The 24204-nt window shown below is 35.2% G+C and overlaps 1 long non-coding RNA gene across 1 annotated transcript in view; it reads left to right on the top strand.

Moving 5' to 3' along the window:
• The window catches only part of LOC309609608, a 39798-nt gene that overhangs the window by 14299 nt on the left and 1295 nt on the right, over positions 1 to 24204 (top strand). Inside the window, exon 1 of the long non-coding RNA XR_014233514.1 lies at positions 1 to 24204. This exon is cut by the window's left edge and continues 14299 nt beyond it. This is a non-coding gene — a long non-coding RNA (uncharacterized lncRNA).

The raw sequence follows: 24204 nt of genomic DNA, 5'->3' as shown, positions 1-24204 counted from the left end.
TCAGTTTGTTTTAAGGAATGTTTAGAAAGCACCAATAAAGACTATAGAAAGCACCTTGAGTGCTAGAGGATAATTTCTATGTTGAATAGAAACTCAAAATGTATCTTTTGTAAAACAAGTATCAAATGAAGGGATAAAAGGTAAGTTCCTTGGAAACATTCAAGAACCCCAACTTTTTAACACAGTTGAGGTGGGTCTGACTTTTGGGAAGGCCCCTGTTGTGACAGCTGTGAGTGCAGAAAGCCAAGAGATCAGAAAGTAAGGTCATACCCTTGGCTTAGCCTTTCAATGTCAACTGCACATGTCTTCCTAATGTCCACAGTCCCTGAAGAGTGTGGTTCCCTGGGCAGTCCAATATAGCCTTCATCCTGGTCTTTGCAAACTTCTCCAGTAAAAACTCAGGGAATTTAAATGAGAAGCCCAAGATTGCTGGTGAGGCCTGATGTCTTCAGAGTGTAAGTTTTTCCATCCATCCCTGTCTCCAGTTGAAATTATCTGCTGAATATAAAAAGGCAGAAAGTTTTGTTATTTGGAGGTCTAAGGAGAGGCTAAATCCTTGTGTGAGAACAAAATCAACATTCATGATCAGTAGAAACTTATTCCAATTTGCCAAATTGGAATTGTTTTAACAGGACAATACCAATAGTCATTTTTGCTATGTAACAATTATACAGCTTAAAAATTGAAAGAATTCCACAGAACAAATTAAAAGAACTTTCTTTTTTTTAAAACTAACTTATGGTTACCAGGGGGTAAGGGGAGGAGGGATAAACTGGGATATTTGGGTTGACATATACACACTATTATGTATAAAGTAGATAACTAATAAGGACCTACTGTAGAGCACAGGGAAGTCTACTCAATACTCTGTAATGGCCTATATGGGAAAAGGATCTAAAAAAGAGTGGATATATGTATATGTATAACTGATTCACTTTGCTGTACACCTGAAACTAACACAACATTGTAAATCAACTATACTCCGATAAAAATTTTTTAAAAAAAAGCACTTTTTAAAAGTAGGTCTTAGAAACATTTAACTGCACTGATTTATACAGCTGGACACTCCTGCCCCCTGCTGGCTAGAATTGGCTACAACCAGACTATCCCAGGTTAACTGTACTCATACAATAAGTTCCTCCTGTACTTTGGGAAATCTCTTAATTTCCTTCAAGAGGCGTACACACAGACACAGAGGAAGAGAGGGACAGAGTCAGACAGAAACAGAGAGACAGAAACACAAAGAATAGACAGACACAGAATACCTTGTGTTCCTGCCTTCCCCTCCCTCTTTCCACCTTACTGCACTGCAATAGCCTGCTCAAGTACTGATTTGTTTCATTATATTGTAAAAAGAGAGGGAAAATGCTTTTCTGATTCAAAATATAATCATCAGCCTAAAATAGTGCCTGGTACGTAGAAGGTGCTCAGTAGATATTTGTTGAGAGAATGAGAGGGAGCCAGAGAAAAAGTTGCAGAGGGACTGAGAGAGAGGAGGAAGAGAGACAAGACCTATTCTTTCAAGGACTCCTCCCACCTCTATTTGAGAGACAAATTTATATCAGAAACACTAACATCACAGTACGTTGCAGACATAGGAAATAGGAACTCAATTAAGTTGGCACACACAGGCATTGACCTAAGCCTTTTACTATTATTCTTATATTGTCCTTATAATAATCCTATAAAATAAACACTATTATATCCACTTTAGAGATGAGAAGCCTCAGGCAGGAAGAGGTTAGGTTAAATTTCCTGAGGCCACTAAGTGGTGGGGCTGGGATTTCAACCCAGGAAGTTTGACTCCACAGTTCACACTTTTAACCAGCAGCAAGGTGCCTCTTCAAAGGATGTGAAGAAGAGGGCAGAGCAGAGATAGAGGAAAAAAATATCTTTGGGAGTACTGTACCAATCTTTCCATGTAAGTCATCTGCCTGCTGGAGAATAATTTTATCAGAGATGACATAACTATAGCAGAGAACCAACTTCATCAATCCAGTGCTTCTTACACTTGATCACTAAAGGAGAACTAATAGCAGAGGTGGATCAGAGTGGTTTAAAGGACTCGAAACAGTCTCAGGGGAGAAATTTCTTGTTAGTTTTCTATTATAGCTTAAAAATTCATTAAATCTTTCAACTTTCAACAACAGATAGTTTATCCAGACAGAAAATCAATAAGGAAGTGTTGGACTTAAACTACATTTTAGGTCAGATGGACCTAACAGACATTTACAGAACATTCCATTCAACAGCAGCAGAATATTCTTCTCAAGTGCATGTGGAACATTCTTTAGGATAGATCATATGTTAGACCACAAAACAAGTCTTAATAAGTTTAAGAAGATTATAATCATATCAAGTATGTTTTCTGACCATGATGGTATGAAACTAGAAATTAATTATAAGTGGAAAACTGGGAAAATCACAAATACGTGGAGATTAAACAACAAGCTCCTGAAACCAATGGGTCAAAGAAGAAATCAAAGGGAAAACCAAAAAATATCTTGAGACAAATGAAAATGGAAACAACATACTAAAACCTAAGGAATGTAGCAAAAGCAGTTCTAAGAGGGAAGTTTATAGTGGTAAATGCCTTCATTAAGAAAAATGAAAGATCTCAAATAAACAGCCTAACTTTATACCTCAAGGAACTAAAAAAAGAGCAAACTAAGCCCAAAGTTAGAAGGAAGGAAATAAGGATCAGAATGGAAATAAATGAAACAGAGACTAAAAAGACAATAGAAAAGATCGGTGAAACTAAGAGCTGGTTCTTTGAAAAGATAAACAAAATTGACAAACTTTAACTAGATTCACCAAGAAAAAAAGAGACTACTGAAATAAATAAATCAGAAATGAAAGAGACCTTACAAGTGATACCACGGAAATACTAAAGATTGTAAGAAACTACTATGAACAATTATATGCCAACAAATTAAAAACCTTGAAGAAATGGATAAATTCCTAGAAACATACATCCTACCAAGCTTGAATCATGAAGAAACAAACAATCTGAACAGACTGATTACTAGTAAGGAAATTGAATTAGTATATAGCATAATGACAGAAGTAAGTCCTTCCTTATCAGTAATAATTTTAAATGTAAATGGATTACTCTCCAATGAAAAGGACAGAGATTGCCAGGATGGTATTATGCCAGATGGATAAATACACATGATCCAACTATATGCTGTCCGTGAGAGATTCACTTGAGATCCAAAGATACAAACAGGTTTAAAGTGAAAGGATGGAAAAAGATATTCCACGCAAATAGTAACCAAAAGAACCACTCCTGTTACGCTAATACCAGACAAAATGGACTTACATCAAAAAAGGCTACAAGAGACAAGGAAAGACATTATGCATTAATAAAAGTTTAATACAGCAAGAAGTTATAACAATTTTAAATATTTACACACTTAATGAGAGACCATCAAAATATGTGAAGCGTATGGTTCTGTAACAGATCTCTAGGAAATTTTTCATTTTGGAAAACAGAAATTCCATATACATGGAGCAACAACTCATTGATTTTTTAACTAACCTTGCATTTCTGGGATAAACCCTACTTGGTTATGATGTACAATTATTTTTGTAAATTGCTGGAGTCCTATGCTCACTTTGTGTGTGTGTGTGTGTGTGTGTGTGTGTGTATTTCTGCATTTATGTTTATTGGGTTTGACAGGTTTTAGTATCAAGTGGCCTTATAAAATGAATTGGAGGGTGTTCCCTTTATTTTCTGGAAGAGTTTGTGTAAGATTAGTGTTATTTCTTCCTTAAGTGTGTGATAGATAGAATTCAAAAGTGAAACTTCAAACCTTTTGTTTGTTTTTCTGGTCAGTTTAAAAAAAATTTTTTTTTATAGTTAGGTATAATTTATATACAGTAAAAGTAACTTTTTGTGTGTATACAACTATGAATTCTATGAACCTATTAATTAAACTAGTTTTCATTTCTCTCAAGTAAATACTTGGAAATGGGATTGCTGGGTTGTATGGTTAACTTTATAAGAAACTGTCAGACTGTTTTCCAAAATGGCTATACCATTTCTTCTGCTCTGTTCAATTTATTCTTTTTTTAAAAAATTTTATTGAAGTATAGTTGATTTACAATGTTGTGCTGGTTTCTTCTGTACTGACTCAGTTATACATATATATTCTTTTTCATATTCTTTTCCATTATGGTTTGTCACAGGATATTGAATACAGTTCCCTGTGCTATACAGTAGGACCTTGTTGTTTATCCATCCTATATGTAATAGTTTGCCTCTACTAATCCCAAACTCTCAATCCTTCCCTCCCCCTTGGCAACCACAAGTCTGTTCTCTATGTCTGTGAGTCTGTTTCTGTTTTGTAGATATGTTCATGTGTCATATTTTAGATTCCACATATAAGTGATATCATATGGTGTGTTTCTCTTTCTGACTTACTTTTTAGTATGATAATCTCTAGGTCCATCCATGTTGCTGCAAATGGCATTATTTCATTCTTTTTGATGACTGAGTAATATTCCACTGTATATATGTACCATATCTTCTTTATCCATTTATCTGTTGATGGACATTTAGGTTGATTCCATGTCTTGGCTATGGTAAATAGTGCTGCTATGAACATAGGGGTGCATGGATCTTTTCAAATTATAGTTTTGTCTGGGTATGTGCCCAGGAGTGGGATTGCTGGATCATACAGCAACTCTATTTTTCGTTTTTTGAGGAAACTCCATACTGTTTTCCATAGTGGCTGTACCAATTTCATTCCCACCAACAGTGTAAGAGAGTTCCTTTTTCTCCACTCCCTCTCCAGCATTTGTTATTTGTAGACTTTTAGTGATGGCCATTCTGACTGGTGTGAGGTGATACCTCATTGTAGTTTTGATTTGCATTTCTCTAATAATCAGCAATGTTGAGCATCTTTTCATGTGCCTATTGGCCATCTGTATATCTTCTTTGGAGAAATGTCTATTTAGGTCTTCTGCCCATTTTTCGATTGGGTTTTTTTGTTGTTGTTGAGTTGTATGAGCTGTTACTATATTTTTGAAATTAAGCCCTTGTTGCTCGCATTGTTTGCCAATATTTTCTCCCATTCTGTAGATTGTCTTTTCATTCTGTTTATGGTTTCCTTTGCTGTGCAAAAGCTTGTAAGTTTGATTAGGTCCCATTTGTTGATTTTTGTTTTTATTTCTATTGCCATGGGAGACTGACCTAAGAAAACACTGGTACAATTTATGCCAGAGAATGTTTTGCCTATGATCTCTTCTAGGAGTTTTATGGTGTCATATATTATGTTTAAGTCTTTAAGCCATTTTGAGTTTATTTTTGTGCATGGTGTAAGGATGTGTTCTAACTTCATTGATTTACATGCAGCTGTCCAACTTTCCCAGCACCACTTGCTGAGGAGACCTTTTCCCATTTTATATTCTTGCCTCTTCTGTCAAAGATTAATTGACCGTAGGCATGTGGGTTTTTTCTGGGCTCTCTATTCCGTTCCATTGATCTGTATGTCTGTTTCTGTGCCAGTACCACACTGTTTTGATTACTGTATAAAATGGTTATACCATTTTGCATTCCCACTAGTAGTGGAGTGTTCCACCTGCTCCACATCCTCACGAAAACTTGGTATTTACTTTAGCCGTTCTAATAGGTCTATAGTGGTATCACACTGTGGTTTAATTTGCATTTCTCTAATGATTTATGTTGAGCATCTTTTCATCTGTTTATAGGCCATCAATATATCTTCTTTAGTGGAATACCTATTCAAATCTCTTGCCCTTTTTTAAAAAAAATTGAGTTGTTTCCTTCCTTACTGTTGAGTTTTGAGAGTTCTTTTTTATATTTTGGGTACAAGTTTTTTTTTACCAGATATATCAGTTGCAAAGATTTTCCTCCCAGTCTGTGGACTGCCTTTTCATTCTTTAACAGTGTCTTCTGCAGAACAGAAGTTTTGCAATTTTTGTAAAGTCTAATTTATCAAATTTTTTCATTTCATATTATGCATTAGCTGTCATAACTATGATATCTTTGCCTGACCCATAGTCAAAAAGATTTTCTCTTCGTTTTTCCCCAAAGTTTATAGTTTTAGATTTTTACCTTTTGATCTGTGATCCATTTTGAGTTAATTTTTGCATACGTGTAAGTTATGGGTTGGGGCTTGCTATTTTGCATAGGAATGTTCCATTGTTCCAGCACTGTTTGTTAAAATGACTATCTGTTCTCCATTGAATTGCTATTAAACTTGTGTAAAAAATCAATTGATCAAATCAATTGATCTATTTCTGGACTCTATTCTGTTCCATTGATCTTTGTGTCCATCTTTTACCAATACTGCACTGTCTGATTATAGTTTTATAGTAAGTTTTACAATCAGGTTGTGTGAGCCCTCCAACTTTGTTCTTTTTTTTTAAATTTTTTATTTTTGGTCTCGTTGGGTCTTCGTTGCTGTGTGCGGGCTTTCTCTAGTTGCGGTGAGTGGGGGCTAGTCTTCATTGCGGTGCACGGGCTTCTCATTGCAGTGGCTTCCCTTGTTGTAGAGCACGGGCTCTAGGTGCACAGCCTTCAGTAGTTGCAGCACGCAGGCTCAGTAGTTGTGGCACGCAGGCCCTAGAGCACGTGGGCTTCCGTAGTTGCAGCATGTAGGCTCAGTAGTTGCAGTGTGTGGGCTCTAGGGCATGCAGGCTTCAGTAGTTGTGGCACGTGGGCTCAGCAGTTGTGGTGCGTGGACTCTAGGGTGTGCAGGCTTCAGTAGTTGTAGCACAGAGGCTCAGTAGTTGTGGCTCATGGGCTCTAGAGCACAGGCTCCGTAGTTGTGGTGCAATGGCTTAGTTGCTCTGTGGCATGTGGGATCTTCCTGGACCAGGGATTGAATCCATGTCCCTTGCATTGGCAGGCAGATTCTTAACTACTCTGCCACCAGCGAAGTCCCCTCCAACTTCGTTCTTATTCAAAATTCTTAGGCTATTTCTTTTGATTTTCTATATAAATTTTATAATGATCTTGTCAATTTCTATAAAAAGTTTTGCTGGGATTTTGATTGAGATTGTGTAGCTTCTATAGATCTCTTAGGATAAAATTGACAGCTTAACAATATTAACATATCCATAAATATGATATATTCTTTTATTTAATTGGGTCACAGATCATCAGTGTTTTATAGTTTTCACCATATAGTTTTGGCACGTTTTTCTGAGATTTATTCTTGAATTTATGCTTGATACTTTTACAAATGGTACTTTTAAAAATGATTTCCAATTTTCATTCCTTATATAGAGAAATACAACTGATGTTTTATACTGAATCTTGCGATCTTGTTAAACTATGTATAGTACTATTTTTTGATATTCTTTGAGATTTTATATGTAGACAATTATGCTCTCTATGAATACAGACAGTGTTATTTCTTCTTTTCCAATCTATGTGCCTTTTATTTCTTTTTCATGATTTATTACACTGGCTAGACCCTCCAACACGTGGGCACATTGAGAGGAGACATCCTTGATGTCAGGCAGAACACTGAACACTGGTTACCAATGTCAGGGGAGGACTCCAACAACATGGAGGATAGAAAGATCATTACTATGCAAATCACCAGGAATAGAAGTCCAAATACTTCCACTCACTTCCATTCTTGGTATACTTGGTAATGGAGTTGCCAAGGAAAACATAACACAGTCAAACACTAGGTGGAACAACAATTTTACTTACATGGAGAAGAGACAGAAAGATCAGCTCCAATTGTGTGCATCAGTCCCCTATGGCCAGTGGGTCCCACCAGGCAGCCAACACAGGGCAATTAGCCTGCATGCACCCCTCTTGTGCTGTAGCAGAAGGACACCTCTTCCTCCTCCGTGGAGTCTGAAATAAACGAAGGCTGGAGAGTGCCTGAGAGTCATTGATGCATTGAGTATAAATACTTAAGCAGAACAAAGGAATACACATTGAGTCTGAAAAAGAAGATATTCCCATACAAGGTGATAAATCTGGCACTGACCATATGGGTTCCTTATCTCTTGGTAAAGAAGTACTCCAGGCCCAAGCCCTGTTCTTCTGAAACTAGATGGGGGGGGGAGGGTCAACAGGCAGTGCACATTAGACTGCCTTTCCCAACATTTGCCTTGTTAATCCTAGGGGGAAACCGTGGAATCTTTGATCGTTAAGTATGATAATGACTGTAGACTTTTTGTAGATGTCCTTTGCAAAACTGAGGAGGTTCCCTTCTGTTACTAGTGTTAAGGATTTTAAACTCATGAATGTGTGCTGAATTTTGTCAAATGCCTTTTCTGCATTTACTGAGATGGCAATATAAATTTTCTTTTCAAGTTAGTTAAAATGGTGAATTATATTGATTGGTTTTTGAATGTTAGACTAGCCTTGCATTCCCAGAACAAATCCCACTTGCTCATGGTGTATGATAATACATTTTTATATATTGTTAGATTCAATTTGCTAATATTTTATTGAGGATATTTGTGTCTAGGTTCATAAAAGGTATTTGTCTGTGGTTTTCTTGTATTCTTATTTTTCTGTTTTTGGTGTCAGGATAATGCTGGCTGTGTGATTTAGGATATCTTCTCTTCTGTTTTTTGAAAAAGTTTGTGTGTAATTAGTATTACTTCTTCCTTAAGTGTTTGGTAGAACTCACCAGTGGAGTCATTTGGACCTGAGTTCTTTTTGGAAGAGTTTTATATACTAATTCAATTCTTCTAGTAGCTATAGGACTGTTCAGGTTATCCATTTTGTCTTCAGTTAGCCCTTTTAGTTTTTCTTTTTTCAAGGAATCTGTTCTTTTTACCTAAGGTCAAATTTATGGGTATCAAGTTGTTTGTTAATATTCTCTTGTTCTTTTAATATCTGTATACTCTGTAGTGATGTCACCTCTCATTTCTGAAATTGGTCATTTTGGTTTTCTATTTTTCTTCATCATTATCGTTAGAGTTTATCAATTTTATTGATCTTTTCAAAGAATTAGCCCTATGGTTTTATTCTCTCAATTGTTTTTCTGTTATTCATTTTACTAATCTCTGCTCTTATCATTATTTCTTTTCTTCTGCTTGCTTTGGGTTTAATTTGCTCTTTTTTTAATAGTCTCTAGGTAGAGGCTTAGATGACTTGACACTATTCTTCTTTAGTAAACATTTAATGTTCTAAATTTCCCCAAAGCATTGCTTAAGCTGCATCACACACATTTTGGTATGTTATGCTTTTTCACTTCCATTCAATTCAAAATATTTTCTAATTTCCTCTGTAACTGCCTCTTGGATCCTTAGGTTATTTAGAAGTAGGTTATAAAATTTCTAAATATTTAAGTATTTTCCAGATTAAAAAAATTGATTTCTAGTTTTAATTCTATTATGTTTACAAAACATACTTGGTATGATTTAAATTTTTAAAATGCCCTGAAGGTTGTTTTATGGCCCAGAATATGGTCTATCCTGGCAAATGTTCCATGTATACTTGCAAAGAGTGTATTTGGGTGTTGTTAGATGGAGTATTCCATAAAGGTCAGTTAGGTCAGTTTGGTCGGTAGCACTATTCATGGCTACTATATCCCTTTTGATTTTCGGTCTACTTGCTCTACCAGTTAGGGGTGATGGTACCTTTAGTTATAATTGTAGATTTGTCCACTTTGAAATTAATATAGTTACTCCAGTTTTCTTTTGATTGGTGTTAGCACAGCACATCTTTTCCTTTTCATTTACATTTCACCTGTCTTTATATTTAATGCAAGTTTCTCATAGGCAGCATATGTTTAGGACTTGAATTTATCATCTATGAGTTTATCGTTTATGGGTTGAATTGTGTGTCCCCCCAGATTCACATGTTGACATCCTAACTAGTACCTCAGAATGTGACCTTATTTGGAAATAAGGTCTTTGTGGATATAATTAGTTAAGATGAGACCATGCTGGTGTAGGGTTAAGCACCTAATCCAGTATGGCTGGTGTCGTTATAAAGTGGGTTAATGGAGAAAGACACACATACAGGGAGAATGTCACGTGAATATGGAGGCAGAGATTGGGGTGATGCAGACAAGCCAAGGAACACCAAAGATTGCCAGCTAACCACTAGGAGCTAGAAGGGGAGCAGATTCTTCCTCATAGCCCTCAGAAGGCTCAACCCTGCTCACACCTTGATCTCAGACTTTTAACCTCCAAAACTGTAAGAAAATTTCTGTTGTTTAAGCCACTCAGGTGGTGGTACTTTTTTAACAGCAGCCCCAGAAAACTAAAACACCATCTAATCTAACAATCTCTATCTTTTAATTGGTATGTTTAGATCATTTATATTAATGTAATTATTGATATAGTTGGTTTAAGTCTTCTACTTTGTTTACTGGCTGTCTCCTCTGTATTTTGATCTTCTTTCTTACCTCCATTTCTATTATTTGGATACTTTCATATTCCATTTTAATTTATTGGCTTTTGGGCAATCTTTTGGGTTTCTTTTTTGTCTTAATGGTTTCTCTATAGATTAAATTACACATACCCAACCTTTCCCACTATATCCAGGTTAATATTTTACCACCTCAAGTGAAATGTAGAAGGCTTACAACCATGTAGGTTGCTTTACCCTGCCCTCTTTATGTTATAGTTGTCATATATATCTACATATATTGATATTCCTACCAGGCAGTGTTACAATTTTGAGAGGGGATTTATTTTAATCGACTTTCAAGCTATTAAGTTAGCATGCTACCATTTCATGGATACTGAACACACTAGAATCCTAGATAAGGTACACTAGACTATGTACAGTAGACATGCACACTAGACTCTGAAACTTATGGTGACAGCAGAGGCAAGAGTATTTTTATGCTGATTATCTGAGCCACAAGACCCACAAGGCAATGCAGAAGGCCTGATGAAGCCTGCAAAATTAGTGGATTTTTGGGCCACAGGAAAGGAGCTTTAAGGGGTCTACCACTTTTACAGCAATCAGTAAGTAGATCAGCTTTTTATGTGATGGAAGATATTACCTCACCTTTCATACTTTCCAGTTGCAAAAACAATCCTGAGAAATGACCTGGATGAAAGAGTTGTCAGGGTCTTGCAATCCTTTACACACTTAGCAACATGTGTCAGAGTTAGAGAGACCCATTGACTACATCCCAATCATTTTTTGCTTTCATCAATTATGCATATTTTAAAGAATCTAATAGGAGAAAAATAGACTGTTAAATTTACTCAGATCTTTACCATTTGTGTTGCTTTTCCTTCATTTTTCAACTTCTAAGTTTCTCTTTGGTATTCCTCTTTAGCCTGAATCATTTCCTTTAAGTATTCTCAAATCAATCTGCTGATGATGAATTCTCATGATTTTCTTTCATCTCAGAATATCTTTATTTATTCTGATGGATATTTTTGCTGGACATAGAATCCTGTGTTGACCACTCTTTTCTTTGAGCACTTTAAAGATGTTCTTCCATTGTCTGGGTTTCATGGCTTCTGATGAGAAATCCAAGAGCATCCCAATCATTGTTTCCCCATATGTAATGTTTCATTTTTCTCTAGTTCTGTTAAGATTTTTAAAAATCTTTTTACCAAATAGTCTTCAGTAGTTTCATAAAAATGTGTCTAAATATTATTTTATCTTGTTTGGGGTGCATCAAATTTTTTGCCTCTGTAAATGTATGTCTCATTAAATTTGTGATGTTTGGGGCATTATTTCTTCAAATAATTTTTTTGGCCCCAATCTCTTTATCCTCTCTTTCTGGAACTCCAGGGGCAAGTATGTTAGATTTTTAAAATATTGTTCCATAGATCCTTGATGCTATGCTCTTTTTTTTCTCTTTCTTTCTTTTAAAAATCTTTCCCTGCTGCTGTCCTTCACATTCTATAACTTCTGTTTATCACTCTTCAGGTTCATTGAGTGATTATATCTTTAATTTTTGAGAATGTTTTAATTTGAAATAATTATAGAATAAAAAGTTGCAAAGGTAATACAGAAAGGCACTATGCATCTTTCATCCTGTTTACCTCAATGGTTACATCTTATACAATTATAGTACAATATCAAATGACATTGACAGGAAATGACATTAATATGGTGTGTATATGTAGTTCTATATCATTTAATCACATGTATAGATTTGTGTAATGACTACTGCAGTCAAGATAGCAAACTATTCCATCACCACAAAAACCTCTCTGGTGCTATTGTTTTATAATTACACCCCTACCTTCACCAACCACTAATCTTTCCATTTTTGTAATTTTGTCATTTTGAGAACCATATATATATATATGGAATTTATACAGTATGAGTTTTTGGAATTGAATTTTTTTTTTCACTCAGTACAATGCCCTTGAGATTCAGTGAAGTTGTTATATGAAGAGATAGTTTTTTTCCTTTTTACTGCTGAGTAGAATTCCATAGTCTGCATATATCAGTTTAACTATTCACCTATTGAGAGACATTTTGTTTGTTTCAATTTTGGGCTATTACAAATAGAGCTATGAACAATCATGTTCAGGTTTTAATGAAGACTTATGTATTCATTTCTCTAGAATAAATGTCAACAGTGATTGCTGGGTTGCATGATAAATGTCTTTGAAGAAAATGCAAAATTATTTACCAGAGTGGCTGTACTATTGTATATTCCCATCAGCAATGTACAAGATTGTTTTTCTGTATCTTCATCAGCATTTGGAATTGTCACCATGCTTTATTCTTTTGTGTTATTTTCTTTTAGTTTTATAGTTTTATGCTTTGCATTTAAATCTATGATTCACTTCGAGTTAATTTTTGTATAAGGTGTGAGTTTTAGGTCTAGGCTTATTCTTTTGCTTATGGATATTTAATTACTCCACACCATTGTTGAAAAGAGTGTCCTCTCTCCATCAAAATGCTTTTGCAACTTTGTCAAACATCAGTTGGCCATACTTGTGTGATGCTATTTTGGAGCTCTCCCTTCTGTTGCATTGATCTGTGTGTTTATTCCTCTGCCAATACCACCATCTTGATTACCACAGCTGTATGTCTTGAAATCTGTTGGTTGTCTTTGCCTGGTTAATTAGTCACTTTACTCATACTTTATATGCTAAGTAACTTTGAATTATATCCTGGAAATTGTGACTACAATACTGTGTAGAATGTGGGTTCTCTTATAGTCTTGTGGAGGATGTTAATTTTTTTAGCCAGTCTATCAACTCAGTTTAGACTCAGACCAAAAGTTCTGTCTTGCCATACAACCATCACCCAGGATTAGTCTGAGATTTGGGCCCTGGTTTAAAATCATAGTTCAGGTCATAGAACATTTGCCGTACTGTTTTGGGTCCGACCTGCACATGTGCTTTTCAGGGGTTAGTATGAGACTTGAGCAATGGTCAAAATGTTAAGTGTTATGACATTTTAGATTTGTCCTGTCCATGCACAAACCAGGGGTGAACCTGTTACACCAAATTAGGTAATCCCCTTCCCCAAATCCAGAATTCTTGTTACACTTTCTGACCTGCAAGTTTCCCTTTTAGTGGCTCCTTTGGACAGGAAAACAAGGTTCTATTGGAGGCTAGCCATCTACATGATCACACATTTCTACAACTGAGCCCGCCCTTGGGGGCATAGCTATAAAACAGAAACTCAGAAAATTTACTCCTTTACGGATTGCTTTTCCAACTGCTGACTTCCTTCCACAATTTTTGTTTACTTTTCAGAATGCTCAGGTAGTTGCTTATGAATATTCTCAAGAGATTTTAGTTGTAATTCAAAAAGAGATAAGCTGTAGTGGACTTTAGTGTCCCGATGGAACCAAAATCTTCCTTTTATCTCTCTGGGAAGGTTTTTAGATACAAATTCAGCGTGTTTAAGATGTAGAGCTTGGGGACTTCCCTGGTGGCGCAGTGGTTGAGAATCTGCCTGCCAATGAAGGGGACACGGGTTCGAGCCCTGGTCTGGGAAGATCCCACATGCCGTGGAGCGACTAGGCCCGTGAGCCACAATTGCTGAGCCTGCGCATCTGGAGCCTCTGCTCCGCGACAAGAGAGGCCGCGATAGTGAGAGGCCCGCGCACCGCGATGAAGAGTGGCCCCCACTTGCCGCAACTAGAGAAAGCCCTCGCACAGAAACGAAGACCCAACACAGCCATAAATAAATAAATAAATAAATAAAATTTAAAAAAATAAATAAATAAAATAAATAAATAAATAAAATAATAATAAAAAAAGATGTAGAGCTTTTCAGAGTTTCTATGTCTCCTGTGTCAATTGTGATAAGTGGTGTTTTTGTTAAGTTGTTATCTTTAAGGAAACTGTCCATCTAATTGAATTTATTGTCAGTTGTTCAAAATCTTTTATTATCCTTTTAATCTTTGTAAAATCTACAGTCATGTCCTTGCTTTCATTCCTGATATTGATAATTTATTCTATCAGTGTTATGGGCTGAATTGTGTTCCCCTCAAGTTGAAGGCTTACCCCTCAGTACCTCAAAATTGACTGTATTTGGACTGTATTTTGAAGAGGTAATTAAGTTAAAATGAGAGCATTAGAGAGGGCTCTAATCCAATTATGACTGGTGTCCTTATAAGACTAGAACACACAGAAAGACACCAAGGGTACACTGCATGATGACCATGTGAAGAGAAGGCAAGAAAGTGGCCATCTGCAAGCCAAGGAGAGAGGCCTCAGAGGAAACCAAATCTGCCAGCACCTTGATCTTGTACTTCCAGTCTCTAGAACCATAAGAAAATAAATTTCTGTTGTTTAAGCCACTTACTCTGGCTATTTTGTTATGGAAGCCCTAGCAAACTAATGCAATTGGTCTTGCTAATTTACTGCAGGCATACCACATTTTATTGCACTTTGCTCTATTGTATTTTGCAGATATTCCTCTTTTTACAAATTGAAGGTTTGTGATAATCATTCATTGAGCAAGTTTACTGGTACCATTTTTCCAACAGCATTTGCTCACTTTGTGTCTGTGTCAACATTTTGGTAATTCTCACAATATTTCAAACTTTTTTCATTATTATTGTATTTGTTATGGTGATCTGTGATCAGTGATCTTTGATGTTACTATTGCAAAAAGATTAGGACTTGCTGAAGGCTCAGATGATGGTTAACATTTTTTAGCAATATAAGTGTTTTTAAATTAAGGTATACACATTGCTTTTTATAGACATATGCTAAATAGCACACTTAATAGACTACAGAATAAACATAATTTTTATAAGATGTGTTAGCTTCACCCCACAAATTTTCAGGCAGTTTTCTTCTTTGACCCATGTTAATTTTCTAGATATCTTGTATCTGCTGGGGATTGGTTTCAGGACCGCCCCCCCCCCCCAACAGATATCAAAATCCATGGATGCTCAAGTCCCTTATATAAAATGGTGTATTTGCATAGAGCCTTTGCACATCCTCCTGTATACTTTAAATCATCTCTAGACTACTTATAATACCTAATCCAATGTAAATGCTGTATAAATACTTGCTGGCATGCAGCAAATTCAAGTTTTGTTTTTTGGAACTTCCTGGAAAATTTTTTCAAATATTTTGGATCCTAGGTTGGCTGAATCCACCAATGTGGAACCTGCAGATACCGAGGGGGCTGACTGTATTTCTAATTTAATTATTTGGTGGTGCAAAAGCATATCCTATATGACATCAATCCTTTGCAATTTACTGAAACTTAATTATGGACCAGCATTTTGTCTTAGAGACTATTCCATGTGCATTTGCTGTGCGTAGTGTTCTATAAGTGTCAATCACCTTATAGTAATATGGCCACACTAAATTTCCTATGCTAGGTGTATCATTTTCCATCTTTTTACTTATAACTTGTTTGGTCTTTATAAAGTGTCTCTTGGAAAAAGCATATGGTTGGATCTTTCTTTCTCCTGCCTTATTCAGAGTTTAGTCCATTACATTTAATTATTAATATGGTTGGATTTAAATCTACCATCATCCTTTGTTTACCATTTGTTCTTTCTTTGTTCCTTTTCCCTCCTTTTCTACCTTTACTTTTTTTGTGTGTGGGGGAGGGGTTGACATGAGTATTATTTATTATTACATTTTATCTGTTTTATTGGCTTTTAGTTATGCCTCTTGTTCTTTTTTTTTGTGTGGTTGCTCTAGGGTTTATAGTATACTTTTTTTTTTTAAGTTTTTTTTTGATATGGACCATTTTTAAAGTCTTTATTGAATTTGTTACAATATTGCTTGTTTTATGTTTTGGGTTTTTGGCCACAAGGCATGTGGGATCTTAGCTCCCTGACCAGGGATGGAATCCACACCCCCTGCATTGGAAGGCGAAGTCTTAACCACTGGACTGCCAGGGAAGTCCCTATAGTATACATTCTTAATATATCATGATCTTTTGCATTCATATTATATTAATTCACATATAAGAACTTTATAACAGTATAATTTCACATAAACCCCACTCCTTTGTCTGATGTCATATATTTTATTCACACGTTACAAATCCCACAGTACATTTTCATTCATTTTGTTTTGAACAACCATTTGATTTTTATCTAAGAAAGAAAAAGTTTTCTATTTATCTACATACTCTACTCACCATTTCCAGAGGTTTTATTCCTTCCTGTAGATCTGAAATTTCCATCTGGAAATTCTTTGAGTATTTCCCTAAACACTTCTGTATTATGGGTTACTGACAGACAAATTATTTTTAATCTGAAAATGTTTAATTTGCCTTCATTTTAGGATATTTTCTTGTGTATTAATCCTAAATTTGACAGGTTTCCCTCCCCCTTCCCCCACCTTAGCACCTCAGAGATGCCATTCCATTTTCTCCTGGCCTTTGCTGTTTCTAATGAAATGTCAGCTGTCACATTATTTGCTAGTAATGTGACTTTTTTCCCCCATGGCTGCTTTTGAGAATTAATTTTTATCTTGGAATTTTATTAATTTGACTATTTAAGGGTATGGATGTGGTCTTCTTTTCTTCTTATCCTGCTTGGGGTATGCTGGCTTAAGTTGATATTTTTAGTCAAATTTGGGAAAACTTCAGCCATCTGTTTTCAATTATTTTTTTCTACTTCATTCTTCTCCTGTTTGGTTCTCTCTCACAAGTCTTTGTGTCCCTGTTAATTTAGGGAAAAAAAAAACTCTATGCCTTATTTTGGATAATTTCTAGACTTATTTTTAAGTTGTGTTCTGCATTAATCTCATCCAATTAATAGATTTTTGATTTCAGTTATTATATTTAGTTTTAATATTTGGTTATTTCTTATAGTTTTCATATATATTTCCTGAAATTCCCTATTTCTTACTCATTCTATCTTTTCCTGTGGATTCTTTAATGTATTTATTATAGTTATTTTAAAGTCCTTGTTTACCAATTCTAACATCTGGGTTATCTTTGGATCTGTTTCCATTTACCATGGGTTTACACTTCCTGTTTCTTTATATTTCTAGTAATTGTGAATGATACATGTTATTTTCTATTTTACGACATATGGAGGCAATGTAACAATATCAATGCCTCATCAAGGCAACTGAAATGAACATTTTAATGAATATCCTTGGAATGTATTTCTCATTTTTTTAATGATATACTAAATTTCATTGAATTATTTGGATCCTGACCTTTTTTCTCCAAGAACTTGGTTTTCCTATATTTGAAATTACATGAAGAAAACAACAACAACGACGTGACAGTTGTGGAAATATATCCACAAAATATTTACTATAGAATAACATCCCTGATCCTTGAAGTTAACAGTCTAGTTACAGGGAGTGTAGTCTATTACAGTTTTCCTATGGGTTTCCTATGGGCAGATTTACAGAGTCCAAGAAAATATACCTTAGGCAAAGACAGAGAAGACAAAACAGTAACCTTGATTTTAGGGGTGAATCCCAACATTATATTTTGAAAAACCAAACCAAGACTGCAGAATACGAGCAAACATCACAGTCTGAACAGATAAGCCATGCCCCTGGAAATCCAATGTAGCTGTGGAAACAGACAGCAGTAACAGAAGGATGATTAGGTAAAAATTCAAGTTTACCAGCTAAATACCAGCTACATGTAAGGGTGGAAACAAATAGGCATTAAAAACTTGAAGTAAATAGAAGTGTCCCAGAATCTGGAAAGAGTATGTGGGTCCAGTGACAGGAGAGGGAGATATAGCTAGCATCTAAGACAAGGAGCTGTCTTCTCTCTGCCCTGGTTTTAGGTTGTCTCACATTTTGAGGGCAGGCTGTTAGGACTCACTGAACTCTGAAGCTAAATTCTGTATTTGCTAATAATTGTAGTATGAAAGTGGTTTCCAGAGTTACACCAATTTCGCTAGCACCAAAGAAAACACCTGGTCTTAGCACGACTCATTGTGAGCCTCACACATATTAAAATTACACAAATACTTCTGTACTACTTATTTCTAGAATATGTATCAATTAGATGGTTTGCCATGTGTTTCAAAAAGCAGATTTTGAACAAGCTAAGCAATTTAATTTTCCTTCTGGGTCTATCATTGAGGGTTTAAAAATCTTGTTAATGGATTGTGTACAAGTAATTCCGGTTGGGCTATTTTATCTTTACACAATCACAATTGGTGTCATTATATAGTTCATCTTTTGCGTGCCGTTTTTAAGAAAAGTGGGAAGATCCAGGATGTTCTCAGTCTACCTAGTTGTTTAAAGGGAATTTTGAGGGATCTGTCCAAGAAAATACTTTTATAGCTTAAACCACCCACGAAAGAAAAAAACCACAGAAAATCTCTCCTTTCCAATCAAACTTGACTATCTTCTCTTTCCTTAACATTTGGCTCCTTTTGTTTTCAAAATTAATTTACCCTGTTGGGAAACTGAGTCTTACCCTTGGCCATCAACAAGACTCTTTTTTGCCTCAAAAGTGAGGTTGTTTTTTTTTTTTCCCCCACATTACTTCTTGTTTAATTTTTATTTCTTATCGGAGTAAAATGGAAAAAGTGAGGTCTTTTTAAAATGGGAATTCAAGTCTGAAAACTATGGACTGTTTCACTTCCCAAATTAGTAATTTGTACACCTATCTTTGTATATTCCAACCAAATACTATACAGTATCTTTACTATTTCAATGTGCTTGAGGGTGATTTAGGGACTTCTATTTTGGGACAGCAGTAACAACTCATCCAGGCTTATTAATACTACACAAATTGTGGGCTCTCATGAGGATGGGGTCTCAAGGCAGTGTTTGTTTAAACATAGTACCACTATACAGGTTGCTTGGAAGCAATCAGTAGGTAAACTCTCATTAGTATTTAGTAACTCTGAGACCCTTCTCAGAAGATGCATGAAGACAAACTTGGTGACTACACTGTTGGTCAATGCAGAGGCAAAAAGGATCTAGATCTAACTTTTGATAGTTAATTCTCCTGGAAAACCTTGGACTCAAGAAAAATGGACAATCTTAAGGGAAACTAGACTTCAGAATGTTGTATATGTGATACTAGATAAGGAGGCTATTAGCCTAGTCACAGAATGGTTACTTTGTCATGGAAACCAGACAAAAACTGGGTTGGAAGACAGATTTCTTTGCAATAAAAATGTCTTTAGAAAATGTAAATGAAATGTTGCTATTCTTTACATTTAATCTTGAATATTCTAAATTCCATAAATAATACTGAATTTATTATTCTTAATAATACTGAATTTAGAATGTTACTGTATTTTAAACATATCTCTTTTTAATGCACATTCATAAGGTAGATTCACTTTGAAAGCTTTAAAAATACTTACTCAGTAATACATCAGGGATAAAACAAAATCACAGTAATACAGTGATGCTTCAGATATTGAGGCAAATCCTTCATTTAATAATTATCACATTAGGAACACACACTATACCCAACACCATCTTAGCATCTATGAACGAGACTCTTCCATCAGATTAATTCAGTCTAATGGGGGATGAGAGATATGCATAGCCCAAGGTGACAACTGATGTGTCAGGAAGAGCAAGCCAGTGTATGTTGGGACTGGTCCTGAAGAATGTGTGTAGGAGTTTGCCTGGTAGGAGATAAGGCAGACCATTAAACAGAATAGTATGTGGGAAAGCCCAGAGTTGTCAAATTGTATATGTTTGAGGGAAGGTGAGGAGTTGGATAAGGGCTAGTTCTCAATCTTTTCCCTCAAGCACCAGTTGAACAGGCAATCTGGGTGGAATAATTGTTACCCTATTCTTTGTTCTCTTGCTGAAGAAAGCTTATTGGAACTTGAGTGTGAATGATATTGAATAATGATAATTAGTCTCATTTGTAAAGAGAGAACAATCATTCCCACACTTGGGTGTACTTCTTTGTTAGTAATAATACCTGCTGCGTTCTTCATAATGATCAGGACACAATTTATACCTCACAATTATTCTAAAAGGTATGGTAATACTCAGTGCCAGGAGTGAATGGCTTAGGTAGATGGGGAGTTTGGTTTCCTCACAAATAACTATTAGTAGCCCTCTACCACAAGTAAACTGTACATTCCAAGAAAAACCATGTGCTTGCTGAGCAAACACGCAGTTTCAAGAGTCTCACACTTCCTTCTACTCAGACTGTTCACCCCAAGCCCTCCTAGATGGAAATTCTGGAGCTGCTCTAGTTTGCAAATTGGGAGTCAGAGAGGTAACAAGACTTACAGAAAAGTGGTAGGCCCAGAACTCAGGCGGTTAAAGTCCTAAGCCTATGTTCTGAACCACTCTTTTATTCATGGAGGGTTTGGAGGAGGACTTTAAGCTGAAGAGAGGAATAGAATCTGACTTTTACTACTTATATCCCAACAATAAAAGTCATAACCTCTGGAGTTTGGATTTTACTTCACTCAAATGATTTTAGATACTGATTAACAAAATTGGGAGGAAAAGACAACATAATCCATGACTGCTGAAGGCAGAGAAAAGGGTTTTAAGTGTAAAATGTTTAGTTATGCTCATAAATAGCTTTAAAAAACAAATCTGTTAGTATGTAACTGGATTCTAGTATCCGTGATGAAATTTTAATTTTCAAGCTTACCATCACATTAAGACTTCTGCTCCAAGTCTTTTAGAGGAGCTAGGAGAACATCTTAAAAAAAAAATGAAAAAACAAATATTAATTTGATCCATCCTACTGGTTATTCTTCTGCTAAAAATATATATACTTAACAATAACTTTAAAAGCTGAATTTGAGCCTTCAATTGAAGAAGTCTTTCATCAGCAATGATACAGCACTCTAGTTGTCCATAATAGGAAATATTGCCTTATTTTGCAAAACCTCGAAGTTTATACCTCTATATCCATTAACTCTTAATCCTCGCAAGAAACTGGTATCATTTTATGGTTTAGAAAACTAAAATTCAGAAGCCAATGACTTAAGAGCTAGCTGTGGGGAAACGGTTTTAAATACAGAATGTTTCTACCCTATCTCACTGTCTCCCAACAAACATCTTACCCAAGTATTCGTGATTATTGATGTTTACTGTTTGAATTTGCAATATTACAACTCATACAATAGATACATGGCACAAAACTGAATGAAATTGTTTTATAAATCGAGGAGTTTTATCTTACTAAAGTCACTCAATATGAGTCCTACAGGAATAAAAAATGTACTATCAATAATTTCTCCATATTTACAATTTATTTTTTGGTTTTCTGAAGTGAGGGCAATTCTAAAATAATTCATATATGCTTGGAGGTTGCTCTGTCTTAAGTAGTTTTCAGGACACTGATAATTCACTACAGGAGTTAGGGAGCTCAGGGGATGAACAATGATCTGGACGTCTTGAACTTCTTTGGGAAATGACTTAAAAGGTCATGATGTGATTAATTCTGACGAACTCAAGAGAATTTTAAAATTGCCCACTTCATATAATCAAAAGATTGTTTTCAGTATAGAGAAAATGAAATACTTTCACTACTTATAGGGAGACCTCAAGGTCAGAAGAAAAGCAGGCCAGATGAAAGAGTGAAGGCACACATGTAAGGCCAGACTAAGAAGAACACTTTAATACATGAGTCTAAACTATTCAAAACCTAGCATACCTAACAATCAATGAACAGAGGAGGAATAAGGAGTTACAATGCCTGTTAACCTACAATATTCTTTCATAAAGTTTAAAAGAAAAACAAAATAAGTTTTAATGAGAAACTTTGGTTTGAGATATTACAGAGTTTAAGAATCCTGAAAGATTTTAACTAAGAATTAAAAAGCAAGGTGATACTTAAGGTTTAAAACAGTCTGGGAAATGTAAAGAATTTGTCATTACTGAGAAAAATGTAAGAATACACATTATGGGAAAAGACTGTTGGGATGTTTCCGTATTTATTGTTTTACTTTTATGTACGTAGATTTAACTCCAGCTAGCAATGGATTTGAAGGTCACAGCAAATAAAACTATTTTTTTGTTTCATCAAACTATATAGAACTACAAGTTCCTGATGTGAGAGAAAACTTTGAGCAAAATGAGCACCAACTTCAACCATGATTTTCTACAGTAGAACATAGTTAATTACCAAAACAATTTAAACATTTAAAATATTTGATTTTGTGCATATTGAAAATGTGCAGTCTTATTTTTACAGCATTTCCATTTAAAAGAACAACTTCCAAAGAGATAGCTGTATTTTTAGCTGCTTTGTATAATCATACGTAATAGGCATTTCTAGAAAAAAAATGACAAAACCCATTTGACTGATTTTTCTCTCTGTCCTTTGAGACTCTAGTCCACAATATTATGTCAACTCTTGATTTTCCCTGAATGGTTTATCCATAACCCAGAGTCTTTTCCCTTTCACTATCCTGGCAATTTCCAGGCTTCCAAAGATAGAGCTGGTTATAATTAGACCATGGTATGATGTAGTGTATGTTTCCCAATGCATATATTTGCCAAAAATAATTTTTGTACTGTCTGTTTTATATTATCCATTTAAAAATTTTTACCCCATCATTAGTGCAAATAAGGCCTGATCAATATTTGAATTTTTACTATGTACGTTTTACATGTATATTTTATCTTCCTGATTCTGATATTTAAAAACCTATTCTATGCTGATTAAAAATTTGAATATACCTAATCCAGTTTTAAATGAAAGTGTTATCTGAGCTATTTTGAAATTCTTTTGCTTTAATATATGGTAAATATGAATTAAACACAGGAAAAAATATATAGAATTGAAATGCCCCCCAACCTAGAATAATGCTTATAAGAAAAATTATACATGTTTCTCATTAAAAAACTCTGATAATGAAACAATAGACTATATAGCTCTACAACTTAATATATGTCAGCAAGAATATAAATACACTCTCCTTCCCCCTTTCTCTATCCTCTGGCACTTAAAAAAAAGTATTTGTGAGTTATCAACATAGTTACCTTTTCAAGAGAAGCTGTTTCAAATAAAAATTTAAAAAATCACTTTATTGTAGAGCAAAAAATATGACCAAAGATTTCCACTATTCTTCTTTGGCTTCAGAAATAAAATTTATTTTCCTTTCCTTCTCACTCCTCTGAGATTTTAAAGACTTTTGGTTCCTTCCCCTTGTATACAAGAATTCTCCACATTTCTACCTTAAAAACTAAACTGGAGAGAATGTACTCATCTATACTGCACAAGCAAAGATCAGAAGCATAGCTACAAGTAGGGAGGATGGGAAGCAGGCAGTAATGAAACGTACTGTCTGTAAAGTACTTAATAAAACAGACTAAAAGTTGGCTTACTTTTTGTTATCACCATGTACCAGTGATAGGGTCAGAGACAGTACATTCTTCTCTGGGGTGAAAGGTTCCTACTGGCATGCCCCCTCCCCGCTCCCCGCTTCATAAGCCACTGAAGGAGACGCTACTCATTTTATCTCATAGTCTCCTGGTTTATTTCTCATAAGATGCCCTCACCCTCAATGAAATTAGTTGATGAACAAGCACTGTCCTTATACTGTATCAACGGCTTTGACACTTAACTAATTTTCTTCATGCCCAAACCACTGTTTCGTGTGGCTTTATATCTACCTGCCAGAAAAGCAAGGACAAATATAGGACTACTAAAAGAATACAGATTATAAGAGAAAGCAAGATATTTAAAGAAAACATTAGGCTGCAGCTTTTTCATACAGATTAATTAAAACTAAATCATAGGTGAAGAAAAAAAGTCCTGAAAATCAGGGTTGCATGTGGGGAAATGTAAAGAAGGGCACAGTTGAGTTAGATGAACAAGGAAAAAAATGCCACATTTAAAATGTAATTAAAATTGTAATAAATGTATGTAAGTTGAACAAAGTTAGTTTTAAAAGGGAATGGTTAGTCAGT

This window comes from Balaenoptera borealis, assembly GCF_965194805.1.
Source record: "Balaenoptera borealis genome assembly, chromosome: 13".
Classification (NCBI taxonomy): Eukaryota; Metazoa; Chordata; class Mammalia; order Artiodactyla; family Balaenopteridae; genus Balaenoptera; species Balaenoptera borealis.
This window is presented reverse-complemented; position numbering and strand designations above follow the sequence as displayed.